This window comes from Giraffa tippelskirchi, chromosome 13 (genome assembly GCF_054371585.1).
Source record: "Giraffa tippelskirchi isolate mGirTip1 chromosome 13, T2T-mGirTip1v1.2.pri, whole genome shotgun sequence".
In the NCBI taxonomy this organism is placed as follows: domain Eukaryota; kingdom Metazoa; phylum Chordata; class Mammalia; order Artiodactyla; family Giraffidae; genus Giraffa; species Giraffa tippelskirchi.
The window spans coordinates 18,346,024-18,359,460 of NC_137287.1; the positions used below are offsets into that span (position 1 = coordinate 18,346,024).

The 13,437-nt window shown below is 45.7% G+C and overlaps 1 protein-coding gene across 1 annotated transcript in view; it reads right to left on the bottom strand.

Annotated features, from left to right (window-relative positions):
- Positions 1–13,437, bottom strand: part of HS3ST4 (heparan sulfate-glucosamine 3-sulfotransferase 4) — a 475,623-nt gene that overhangs the window by 2,985 nt on the left and 459,201 nt on the right. The window lies entirely within an intron of this gene.

The window sequence follows — 13,437 nt, forward strand, 5'->3', positions numbered from 1 at the left end:
TCATTCCTTTCTGTAAAGCCCGTCGCTACTTTTTGCATCTATACCAGCAGAGTTGAGTAGCTGCAAACAGAGACGATATCACATGCAAATCTGAACATATTTTCTAACTGGCCCTATAAGATATCATTTGCTGACCCCTAACCTAGATGAAAAGGTCCATCTAGTCAAAGCTATGGTTTTTGCAGTAGTCATGTATGGATGTGAGAGTTGGACCATAAAGAAGGCTGGGCGCCAAAGAATTGGTGCTTTCGAAGTGTGGTGTTGGAGAAGACTCTTTAGAGTCCCTTGGACAGCAAGGAGATCAAATCAGTCAATCCTAAAGGAAATCAACCCTGAATATTCACTGGAAGGACTGATGCTGAAGCTGAAGCTCCAATACTTCGGCCACCTGATGTGAAGAGTCGACTCACTGGAAAAGATCCTAATGCTGGGAAAGATAGAAGGCAGGAAGAAAAGGGGCCGACAGAGGATGAGATAGTTGGATGGCATCACCACCTCAATGGACATGAGTTTGAGCAAGCTCTGGGAAATGGTGAAGGACAGGGAAGTCTGGTGTGCTGCAGTTCATGGGGTTTCCAAGAGTCAGATGTGCCCAAGAGACTGAACAACAACAACAAACCTAGTCAAAGGGCTTCCGTGGTGGTAAAGGATCTGCCTGAAATGCAGGAGACTCGAGTTCAATCCCCGGGTCGGGAAGATGCCCTGGAGAAGGAAATGGCAACCCACTCGAGTATTCTTGCCTGGGAAATCCCATGGACAGAGGAGCCTGATGGGCTACAGTCTACGGGGTAGCAAGTGAGTCGTATATGGCTGAGCAACTAAGCACATAATTGTCCAACCTCGTCCAAAGGCATCTTTATGCAAATGAGGAAACTGAAGCCCAGAGACAGGGAATCAGACAGGTTTTGTGACTTCAGCAACTTGAATCACATCCCTGAGCCTTATTATCTTCATCTTCAAGATCCTGAAACTTACCTCAAGTTCAGCTGAGAATGAAATGAATGACATATATCAATAGTGTGACATACAGTGTGACAACACCTAGCACAGAACTGGTTTCATACATGGGATTTCTTCCTTCTTGGCTCCCAGGTTTGCTCAGTAAGGCTATGATAGGCCCCACACGTGTGTGCTCAGTTGCTTCACGTGTGTCTGACTCTTTGCGACCCACTGGACTGTAGCCCACCAGTCCCCTCTGTCCATGGATTCTCCAGGCAAGAATACTCAAGTGGGTTGCCATGGCCCCCTCCAGGGGATCTTTCCAACCCAGGGATCGAACCCACATCTCCTGTGTTTCCTGCATTGCAGGTGGATTCTTTACTGCTGAGCCACCGGGGAAGCCCAATAGATCCCACACCAGGTCCCATATCTCTTGGTTTCCTTCCCAAGGTTGCTTCTCAAACCCATCCCTCCATCCCTGTTCACCTTCAGAGTGGCCTTGTCTTACTTGAGAGCTTCAAGGGACTAGAGGAGTTTGATGCTATTGGTTCTCCAATACCAATGTGGCCGGTCTATCAGTGAGAAAATGAGGCTCAAGATCCTATTATACAGCCAATTTGCTGTAGGCATATGTGGACCAAAGTTAATTGACGATAAACCTGTTCCATACCTGTTGGTACAGCAGGCCATCTGCCACCATGTACTCCATTAAGTCTATTCACTTCTGAGCCTTGCACCAAAGTGGTACATTTAGGATTACACAAGACCTCTTTGTTACGATGACATGCTTTTAAATGTCTCAGCTAATAAAACTTAATACAGACGAAGATCCCTCAGCTTCCCCTACCATAATTAAATTTATTTACTATCGCCTGTGTGGAGAAAGAATGACTTTTCTTTTATCTCTAATTCACATGCTCTGTCAATAATTAATTGCTACTGGGTTTTGAGCTTTCTCGGCAAGCACTTTTATTAGGCAAGAGGAATGTGCCTCTTGTCTAATGCAGAGAAATTCACATGGAGTTTGACGTCGTTTGGGTATAATGATTGGGCAGTGAGCAGTTTTCAGATCAAAGCAATAGCTCTGGCCATAAATGATTATACTCATCTCAAATAGACATCGTCTTCCCAGTATATCGAACGTCTTCACATTTGTGTGCCTCTTTGGTTTTCGTCAGATTTAATTGTGTCGTTCGGGGGGCAGTGCTAAGGAACATAGTTTTGGGGGAGTCACACTTGTCTGATTTCAGAGTTCTGACTACCCACACCATCTTCATGAAGTGACTAAATCAACCAGTATTCTTGGGCTTCCCTTGTGGCTCAGCTGATAAAGAATCTGCCTACAGTGAGGAAGACCTGGGTTTGACCCCTGGGTTGGGAAGATCCCCTGGAGAAGGGAACGACTCCCCACTCCAGTATTCTGGCCTGGAGAATTCCATGGACTGTATAGTCCCTGGGGTCGCAAAGAGTCAGATACGACTGAGCGACTTTCACTTTCACAAACCACTCTATCTCTCCACTTTCTCATCCAAAAAATAAAGTTAATAAGTGAGTGTTAGTCACTCAGTCGTGTCTGACTCCTTGTGACCCCATGGATGGTAGCCCTCCAGGCTCCTCTGTCCGTGGAATTCTCCAGGCAAGAATACTGGAGTGGGTAGCCATTCCCTTCTCCAGGGGAATCACACTGACCCAAGGATTGAACTCAGATCTCCTGCATTGCAGGCAAAGTCTTTACCGTCTGAGCCACCAGGGAAGCCCAGGGTTAATAAGAGTCCCTTTCTTATAGGATTGTAGCAAAGATAATACAGGTGAATCACTTTGAATAGTGTCCAACGAATGCCAGAATTCTAAAAGCTTAAGCCAGGGGCACACAATCACTGGGACAGCGATTGTTAGAGAAGAGCAAGGAGAAAATATTTATGTTTGACCAAATGGAAAAGCTGAACAACTTGGAAACTAAGGAACTGATCTAGAAAAAAAACAAAACACAACTCTGATTCAAGCCCATATCATCATACTTCCTGATCAGGGGAGTTGCTATTAGTTTAGCTGGAGGTGAAGGAATACACTCATATCCCACTTTTATTCCAATTAGATTCTCTTAGCGACTTCACTTTCCCTTTTCCCTTTCATGCACTGGAGAAGGAAATGGCAACCCACTCCAGTATTCTTGCCTGGAGAATCCCAGGGACGGCGGAGCCTGGTGGGCTGCCGTCTACGGGGTCGCACAGAGTCGGACACGACTGAAGCGACTTAGCAGCAGCAGCAGCATTTTATTATGAAACTGGTGTCATAGTATAAAAATACTAAATAAATGTTGATGCAAAAAATACTAAAGATAGATATTTTTAATACATGGCCTTTTCCAGAATTTTGCCCCTCAGTATATATATATTGCTCTTTTATTTTGTTGCATATTTTTTTTGGCTGCTAGGGTTTTCTTCTCATCCAGTCTCTGCCGTTGACTTCTTAGATCTCAGTGTTTATCTTTACACTGACCTCGTTCAAATTCATCTCCTTCACTTCAGCTAATTGCTGCAGTCTGTCAAGATCTTTGTGGATCTTGAGTTTTTTATCTGAAACATCTGAGATAAATGGTATCCAGCCTGTAAGCCAGTGTATATAGGGGAGTAAGTGCATGCCTAGTTCAGTGATCAATGCAAATGAACAGTATTCAGCCTGTAAGGCTCAGACAGTAAAGAATCTGCCCACAATTCGGGAGACCTGGGTTTGATGCCTGGATTGGGAAGATCCCTTGGAGGAGGGAATGGCAACCCACTCCAGTATACTTGCCTAGAGAATTCCATGGACAGAGGAGCATGGCTGGCTACAGTCCACAGGGTTGCAAAGAGTTGGACATAACTGAGCACTTTTCACTTTTACTTTTCAAGCCAGTGTATACAGGGAAGTAAGTGTGTGCCTAGCTCAGCGATTGATGCAAATAACAATGAGAGGAGGGGGGCTAGAGAAGGCAAGAGAGGAGTAGTGGGGAACAGAGATGCCTAAATGGCTTTGATTGTCATGTTACAGATGGATACCACCCCACACTCAAGAGTTCCTGCATTTGGGGCACACATGGGAAAACTGTCTCATTTGTGGAATCTAGAAAAATGGTACAGATGAACCTATTTCCAGGGCAGGAATAGTGACACAGACATAGAGGACTGACATATGGATGTGGGGCGGGAGGAGGGAGGGTGGGATGAATTGGGAGATTGGAATTGACATATATTCACTACTATGCGTAAAATAGCTAGCTAGTGGGAAGCAGCTATACAACACAGACAGCTTAGCTCAGTGCTCTGTGATGGCCTAGAGGGGTCAGGTAGGGGTGGAAGGCAGATCTAAGAGGGAGGGGATATATGTATACTTATAGCTGATTCACTTCATTGTTCAGCAGAAACTAACACAATGTTGTAAAGCAATTATACTCCAATTAAAAAAAAAGGATACAACTATTGTTGTGTGAGATACACAGGATTTTTTGCCAGTAACAAGGTATCCAGTAGATAGATAATCAAAATCAATGGAGTAGCACTTCCCCCTTTCCAAAAATGATTCTGAATCAGTTATATTTATTCATTCATTCTATAAATGTTCACATCCATAAATGGCAATATACTAGTGAACACAACAGACAAGGTCCTTTCCCTCTACAGAGCTTCCAGTATAACTGCTACATCCGATAAAAGGAGAGTGCTCTATAGTATCACATAAATAACTATTTTAATCAAAAGAGCAGGTATTATTACTTTTCACTTTTACAAAGAAGGAAACAGACTCAGAACCTAAAGATACTTTTTCAAAGTCTCACTGGGTGAGCTTATTCTTGGTTCCTAAGCTCAATGGCCAAGCAAATATCCACCACCAGTTCCTGGCAAATAGCAGGTGCTCAGTAAATATCTGGTGAATGAATAGATGAGTAAGCCATTAGGCTCCTGTTCTAAGGTGAGGCTTTGTTGTGATGGCTTTTGCTGCCCTAATCTCACCAATTCTCAGCCCTTAACCCCTCACCAATCTTCTCACCTGGGTCCTTATTTCAGCAGCAATTTCTTTACCTAGAAGTTTCTAGGTATCTGTCTGTCTATCTACCAGGGTATTTCTAGATACAGCTATTTCTATATCTAGAAATAGAGTCTCCCTCTTCCTTAAAAAAAACAAAAAAACAAAAAAAAACAGCTAGAGGAGACAGCTCTTTAAAGTGTAAGACCAACCCTCCCCACATGGGCTTTGAATCTTATCTCCTTCTACCTTCTCAGGAATTTTTCATCCCAATTTTCCTTCTCTCTCCTGGTTTTAGGTAAGTTCTTTTCGACTGGATCTGACATTTCACCATGCCCATGCTCTCACATCTTTGTGTGCTTGGGGAAGGGGGAGGTGACCAGTCATGCCAGAGGGGAGAGAGCAAAGCTAAGGAAGTAAGAAAACAAGGTCAGGGGGTGTGGAAGAAAAGACCAGGAGGTTGGGGTGGGGGTGGGGGTGGTGGTTCTTACGGGCCACAGGCAAGACACTGGGTTTTATTCCATATGTGATGAGAAACCATTGGAGAACATGAAAAAGGAGAACGTAAGCTTTACATTTTAAGAGATTTTTCTCCAGCTGCTTTGCTGAGAACATACAGGTATGTGGCAAGAGCAGAAGGGAGATCGTCTGCTAAGAGGCCATTGCTGGAGGGCAGGTCAGAGATAGGGGGTGCAGGGACACAGGTGGAGAGGGCAACCTGGGAAGTAGTGTTCAGAATTGGGATGTCTTTAAAAAGTAGGGCCAACAGTCCTTTAGGATGGGTAGGATGTGTGTGAAGAGTGTCATGGAAGATTCCAAGACTGTTGGCCTGAGCTGATGATTAAGTAGCAGTTTATCAACATGGAGAACATTCGCAAAGAAGCCAGTTTCAGGGGAAGAAACCAAGTCTGATTTTGGACTTGTAATCTGAGATACTCACATGGGGGAGTTGATACAGGAGTCTGAAACTCAAGGGAGATTCCAGCTGGAGGTGGACATTGACATCATATGTTCACAATCCACTTGCCAGAAAAGTAGGGTGAAGGAATGTCAGAGTCTCTTTACCTTCACTAGGAGAAGGTGGGAAATGATCTTTGCCTATCTGGGGAGTCCTTCTGAAGAGACACAGGAGACACGGGTTTGATCCCTGAGTCGGGAAGATCCACCAGAGGAGGAAAGGGCAACCCACTCCAGTATTCTAGCCTGAAGAATTCTATGGACAGAGAAGCCTCGCAAGCTACAGTTCAAAAGGGTCACAACGAGTCGGACATGATTGAGTGACTAAGCACACACCTGAATAGGAAAAGTGTTTAGACGCTGATGTGCAAAAAGAAATTTTAACTTCATCACCAAGATTTTCACCAACTCCTTTGAATTCCCAGGGTCTTTGATAACTTTCTGTGTTAAACAGCTTAAAATAATGTCATCATATGGTTAGGATAATGTCATAATCAGAGAAGGAAATGGCAACCCACTCCAGTATTCTTGCCTGGAAAATCCCAGGGACAGAGGAGCTTGGTGGACTACAGCCCCAGGGGTCCCAAAAGAGTCAGACATGACTAAGCAAATGAACAACAAACGTCATAATATGGTTGGTTCCCATGCCCTCCATGGCCGAGCTCAGTTTCTGGATGACTTGGGCAATGTTTCATTCACCTGTGTATCCCCAGTGCTTGACACAGTCCCTACTGCATGGCAGCTGCCCCATAATGATGGGTGGTTGTTGGACGAGTGAATGAATGACATATAAATGGAAACATGATCCTTGGAAGTCAGGAGGACTGGGGTAGTTTGGAGGGCTCCTCTAAGTAGGTTTCTGGTGCATGTGGTTCAGCGTTTCTGATTTCCACGTCATCTCCTGTCTGAAGGACCCTGCACTGCAGCACGGACCATATGGTGAGAAAACACGGCATCTGTGCTTGGAACGGCTTGTTAACAGTATCTGGGGTGCCCAGAGCAGCCGCGACATCGGCATCAACACACCATCCTGAAGCTGAGAATCATCCCGCAAGATCACGCAGTTGCTCTCACAGCCCCAGTGTTTATGAGACACGAGCCAACACGCTCTGCTCTCCAAGCTCCCCCACCTCTGCTCTGCCGGTGGGGTTACTGGGCTGGGCACAAGCCCCATCTGGATGCAGGTCACCATCTGGGGCAACAGCTTTAACAACAGAGATCCCTCAGTAGCTATCAGATGTCATTTACTGTACGTGCTGTTTGGAGGCTGAGAGTTCAAATTCTGACACCAGATCGAGGTCTCCAAGCACTTTCAGACACTGGGCTCCACAGCCTGGTGGTTAAAAAGCACAGACTCCAGATGAACTGAATCTGGATTCACTTACTGTGACAGAGTAGACCCTTCCCAGGACAGACCCTCCCCATATCCTTTGCTTTAGCTCCTCTCTGAAGTCACTAGATAATAGTAACCGATGCGCATTTCCTGAGGTATTTTACAGATGTTAAAACTCCCACCAAACCAGATGTTAACTATCAATACTAGCTATCAATACTAGATAACCATGAGCAGCACACAGCCCCCAGGCTTCTCAGAGCCTAAGGACTGGTAACCTTAACCCCTGTGATGCCACCATCTGATTGGCTGATACTTTACCATCAGCCAATCAGAGAATTGTGCACAAGCTGATCACATACCCTGTGATTCCCCCTCCCTCTCTTGGCCTTTAAAAATGCTTTCCTGAAACCCCTCTGGGAGTTTGGGTGTTTTGAGCTCTAGCTGTCATGGACTCCTTGTGTGGTGCCATGCAATAAACAATGCATTTTCCTTCCCCACAACCAGTGCCTGGTATCAGTAGGTCGGTTTTATTTTGGGTCGGCAAGTGGATCTAAGTTTGGTTCAGTAACATTATTAGCCATGTGACTCTGGGCAAATTACTAACTTAATATTTTGTGGCTCCACTGCATTATCTGGGGAAAAAAAAAAAAGCCGTCATACTGATAATACCTATTTCACAGGGATTTCGGGAAGGTTATATGAGTTAATGGGCTTCCCAGGTGGGGCTACTGGTAAAGAACCTGCCTACCAATGCAGGAGACGTAAGAGACACAGGTTGGATCCCTGGGTCGGGAAGATCCCCTGGAGGAGGTCATGGCAACCCAATCCAGTATTCTTGCCTGGAGAATCCCATGGACAGAGGAGACTGCAGGGTTACAGTCCATAGGTTTGCAAAGAGTCTGAATGACTGAAGCAACATAGCACGCACGCATATGAGTTAATATCTGAAAGAGTGCCTCACAGATAGTAGGTTCTCAATACACTAGTTGTGAATTTTTAAAACAGCTTTCTTAAAAAGGAACTACTATCCTCCCCACTTTAGAGGTCAGGAAACTGAGATTCAGTGAAATTGATTTGTTAGTCCAAAGTCACAAGCGGTGGAACTGAAATTCAAATCCCAGGTCCATCCTGCACATTAGCCCAAACTCTTAGTTACTGCCTAGCAATGCTTCACCAAACAACAGAGGCTCAGCAAAGTTACATGACTGGCCCAAGGTCACTCTGATGGTAGGTGGCAAAGCTGGATTTTGAGCCTCATTATATGTGTTGTAAAGGTGGGCTGTCACTGACTAACTACTGGGAGTTACAGAAACCCAGGCCGGAATCCCCAGAAATTCTTGCCAGATCAAACTCCATCATTTAATTTGTGATATCTCTCTCTGGGGTGTCATCAATTGAAGCAAATGGACACCATCACGGATGCCGAGGGAGAAGGTGATCACCCGTGTAAGATGTAAAGAGCCCATTCTCTCTGGCAGGGTCAGCAGCTGAGCCTGCTTTTGGCTTGCCTGAATCAGATGTACACAGGCACCTCACATTTTCCCAAATGCGTTATCCAGAGGGATAAATGGTGCATAAATGAGCAATATTTTCTGAGCCCTCCTGATAAACTGTAACTCAAGAGAATGGTTGTTAGAGCAAGGGCATGAGGTAGGGCTGTCTCCTCTGCAATGAAGAAAGAAACTTAGAAAGTCAATTGGGTACCTGCTACTTGCCCAGCAGTGAGCCAGGCAAACTCACCTATTATGCTGGCTCAACCTCAAGAGTGTCATATGAATCCCTGTGTCCATTACAGAGATGTGGAAACTGAGTCCAAGAGACAATAAACCGTGCTCTGGACCACAGAGCTAGACCCTTTTCTGCCTCATCCTGTTGGAGTTCATGCTGCTTTTCAAAGTCAACTTTTATGAATCTTGAAATCCCTGAAGGTGAAAAGTCAAACCCTTGGGAAACCACATTTGTTATAAAGAAGACCCAAGAAAAGCAGCCTTTGCCAGGGCCATGTGGCTAAGGACCAAATTGAAGATGAGAAAGAAGGGGATCTGAGTGACAGCCCTGACTTAAGAACTAGCTTGCCAAACGGGTTTAAGACAGAGATTTTTCCGTTTCTGGACCTGTACCATGAAAGGGCTATGCTAATACAAATTCTCTCACTGACTGCATCCAGTTTTGCCAGTGCTTATTTTGTCAGGTATACAGTAATGATAAAGCAGGCATGGTACCTGCCCAGCAACAGACCACGAGTTCCTTGAGGAACACACGTGAATTTCCTACTTTTCAAAAAAAATTTATTTATTTACTTATTTATTATTTTTGGCGGTGCTAGGTCTTCATTGTCGCACACAGAATTTCTCTAGTTGCAGCAAGCGGGGGCTACTTTCCAGTTGTGGTGCACGGGCTTTTCACTGCAGTGGCTTCTCTTATTGTGAAACACGGGCTCTAGGTAGGTGCACGGGCTTAGTTGCCCCGCGGCATGTGGAATCTTCCCAGACAAGGGGTCGAACCCGTGTCCCCTGCATTGGCAGGCAGATTCTCAGCCACTGGACCCCCAGGGAAGTCTGAGTTTCCCGTTTTTGTAAAGCGACCTGTGGTTCAGATGCGGCTTCGCTGCTGTGGGCAGCAGTCTCTTTTCAGACAAAATTGCATCTGCCTCCAAGAGAGAGAAGGGGGTGGCAGAAAAAGTGTGGGGAGGAGGGAGAGAGGAGAAAGGAAAGATGAAGGTGATTAGAAAGGAGGAGAAAGAGAAAGAAAGACAAGAGAAAGGGAAGGAGTGGGGAAGGAGGAGGAGGAGGAAGGAAAGAAGGACCTAGGCTGTGAGCAAAGGCAAAGACTGTAGCTGGAGAAGCGTGAGGAAAGCATTCCAGTTTTGAATGGTGTACAACCGCGTGGTGGGAGACAACGGCATACCCAGATCTCAGGAATTTCTGTGGTTTCAAAGTTAGTGCCAGGCAGATACAGGTATTTAGGATTTATGAAAGAAAAAGACAGAAAATCACTTCATTAATTTGGCCACTTCCAGTCCATCCTAAAGGAGATCAGTCCTGGGTGTTCATTGGAAGGACTGATGTTGAAGCTGAAACTCCAATACTTTGGCCACCTCATGAGAAGAATTGACTCATTGGAAAAGACCCTAATGCTGGGAAGGATTGGGGGCGGGAGGAGAAGGGGACGACAGAGGATGAGATGGTTGGATGGCATCACCGACTTGATGGACGTGGGTCTGGGTAGACTCCGGGAGTTGGTGATGGACAGGGAGGCCTGGCGTGCTGCGATTCATGGGGTCGCAAAGAGTCGGACATGACTGAGTGACTGAACTGAACTGTGCCAACTCTGTGCCAAGATCAAGAGATAAAATGAAGAGTGAGATCTTGCCCTGAAGAAGTCTTTGTCTCCTAAAATAGCAAAGACAGTCTAGGAGGCCAATCCTTGTGTCTCAGGATTCACAGAGGTTCACGAGTTTCAGAGAGGGGAATCACTGACTGAGGGTTGACTTGATTCCCGAGCCCACGATCACCTTCTTCAGAAGCTCATCAGCGGGTGCTCATCCTGACAAAGGAGGGTGACTCAGTGTTCAACTTTGGGGTTCCATCTCTGAACTACAACTCGCTTTGAGCAATGTGTTTCATGTCTTTGATCCTCAGTTTCATCATCTGTCAAATGGGTGTAATAGCACCTCTTCCTCATTCACAGAAAAAGGTGTCCAGCACAGAGCAAATATTGGTCAGTGTTCCCCCTTGTTATTACTGCTAGTGTAACGTAGCACATAGCAGACGCCAACAAATCTGTGTGTTGAGTGAGTGAAGGAGACGAGTCCTGCTTAAACTCTGAATCTAATACATATGTTGTTGTTGTTTAGTTGCTAAGTTGTGTCCGACTCTGCAACCCCATGGACTATAGCCTGCCAGGCTCCCCTGTCCATGGGATCTCCCAGGCAAGCAAACTGGAGTGGGTTGCCATTTCCTTCTCCAGGGGATCTTCTCAATCCAGGGATCAAACCTGTGTCTCCTGCGTTGCAGGTGGATTCTTCACCACTGAGCCACCTGGGAAGACTCTCTAATACATATACCCCTCTGTATATGATGACCTTGATTCACAGAAGCTGACTTCTCCAATGGACATTGATATGACCCATTCTGCAAGCACTGAAAAGCTTCTGTTTGGCATAGAATCCAGGGAATTTCTAGAAATCTCATTCACCGTGCCATCCCAGGGTGCCCAAACACTTGGGAAGCTTCAGTGATAGACAGAGCTTGGCCACTTCATAGGGCCTATGCCTCAAACTGCACAAATTGCAGGCTTGCTTTTATTTCTCCTTGTCATCTCTGGCTTCCCCTAGTTTGCCCACTGGGCTTCAGCATCAACAGACCACCACATGACAGAAGCTGAATCGCTCATATGGTCTGATTTTAGAAAACACATATGGACAAAAAGCAACTATGAAGTCAACAATCCACTAAAATGAATTTGTGACTGAGTCATCACCACTGAATCTACATATTTTAAATTGGCTATGTGTGTGCCTATGGGATTTTTAGATTAAGTTTACACTTACTGATTAAGTGTTTGGTATCTCTAGGGATGTGACGGCCCTGTGCAATAATTCCTGAGCCCACAGGTTGGGAAGCCGGGCTCTAAAACCTAAGCCTTTGCCTACCGATGACCTCAGCTCCATCAGCATCTTCTTATCCACAACGCTCCCTCCAATCCTTCCTCTTTCGTTATTGGCCCACTTCACTCCAGAGATTCGAAAGCAAGATACTTCCTGATTTTAAAGGAACAGGATCATGGCTCATTTCACCTGCCCCTGACTGGGGACTCCACCAGGAATGTACTCCTCTGATACTTTACTCATACACATTCAAAGAGTGCCCCGCCGCAGAACCTCATACATCAACTTCTATCAGCTGTTTTACTGTAGCTTCTTTCCTCGGGCTCAGCGTTTCCAAGGGCAGGTGCCACGATTAACTGATGATTACAGAGATGTCAGCATTGTCTGTCCAGGCACCGTGTGCTCATGATTTAACAGACGGTGACAGGAGAGGGCTCCTCTTGGGAAGGTGGCATTCCAGGTCTCTGCACCTCACACTGCACTCCCAGCTGTGTGTCAGCTCAGCACGGCCTCGGGCATGCTACCAGCCCTGCTTCCTTCTCACCAGCATCCTGCAGCTGAGTGAAGCCCTGCTTGCTCTGGCTGAGTCTGCCTCTCGCACCTTTATTTATGCACGTCTAAGCCCTCCTGCCTGGCTCTCTTCCTGGCTCTGCCATCCTCACCTTAAAGGATTTTGGGCTGGGACTTTGCTGGTAGCCCAGTGGTTAAGACTCCACGCTTCCAATGCAGGGATGCTGGGGATGTAGGTTCCATCCCTGGTCTGGGAACTAAGATTCCACGTGTTGCATGGTGTGGCCAAATAAATAAATAAATGATAAAAATAAATACAGGACTTTGGGAAACCTATTTAACCACCTCCAGCCTCAGTTTCCTCAGATGATGAGGATCCCAAGCAAGATCTAGCTCAGAACGTGTCAGGTTGAAAGGTCTGGTGCTTATGATACTGCAGTAGAATCAGCGTTTGTGCCCCGCCCAAATCACATGTTAAATCCTAACATCCATTGGGATGGAATTAGGGGGTGTGGCCTTTGAGAGGGGATTAGGTCATAGGGTGGTGCTCTCATGAATAGGATTAGTGCCCTTATAAAAGAGACCCCAGAAAGCTCCCTCCCTACTTCTGCTAGGTAAGTACACAGTGAAAAGATAGCCCTCTCTGAACCTGGAAACAGGTTCTCAGCAGACAGTGAATCTGCCAACACCTTGATCTTGAAATTCTCAGCCTTCAGAACTGTAAGAAATAAATGTTGCTTAAGCCACCCGGTCCATGGTACTTTTGTTACAGCAGCCCAAACAAATGAAGGCTCAGCACAGTGCCTGGAAGGAATTAACTTCTCAGTACAAGTGTTAATTACTGTTGCTATATTTATGAACCCTGTTTATTCACTGTGCATTCACAGAGAATGCCATTTTTAGGACTTGTGCTGACAGTGAGGTTATTTCATGTTTACCTCAGGTGCACCTTAAAACAAACTTTGATTTTGTAAATAATTTGTACACATCTCTTCTTTGTTGATGCAAGGAACCTGATTGGCTAGAGGGACAAGGCTCTGAAGTCAAAGCACTTGATGTTTTATTGGTGGAAATGTTGCTCAGG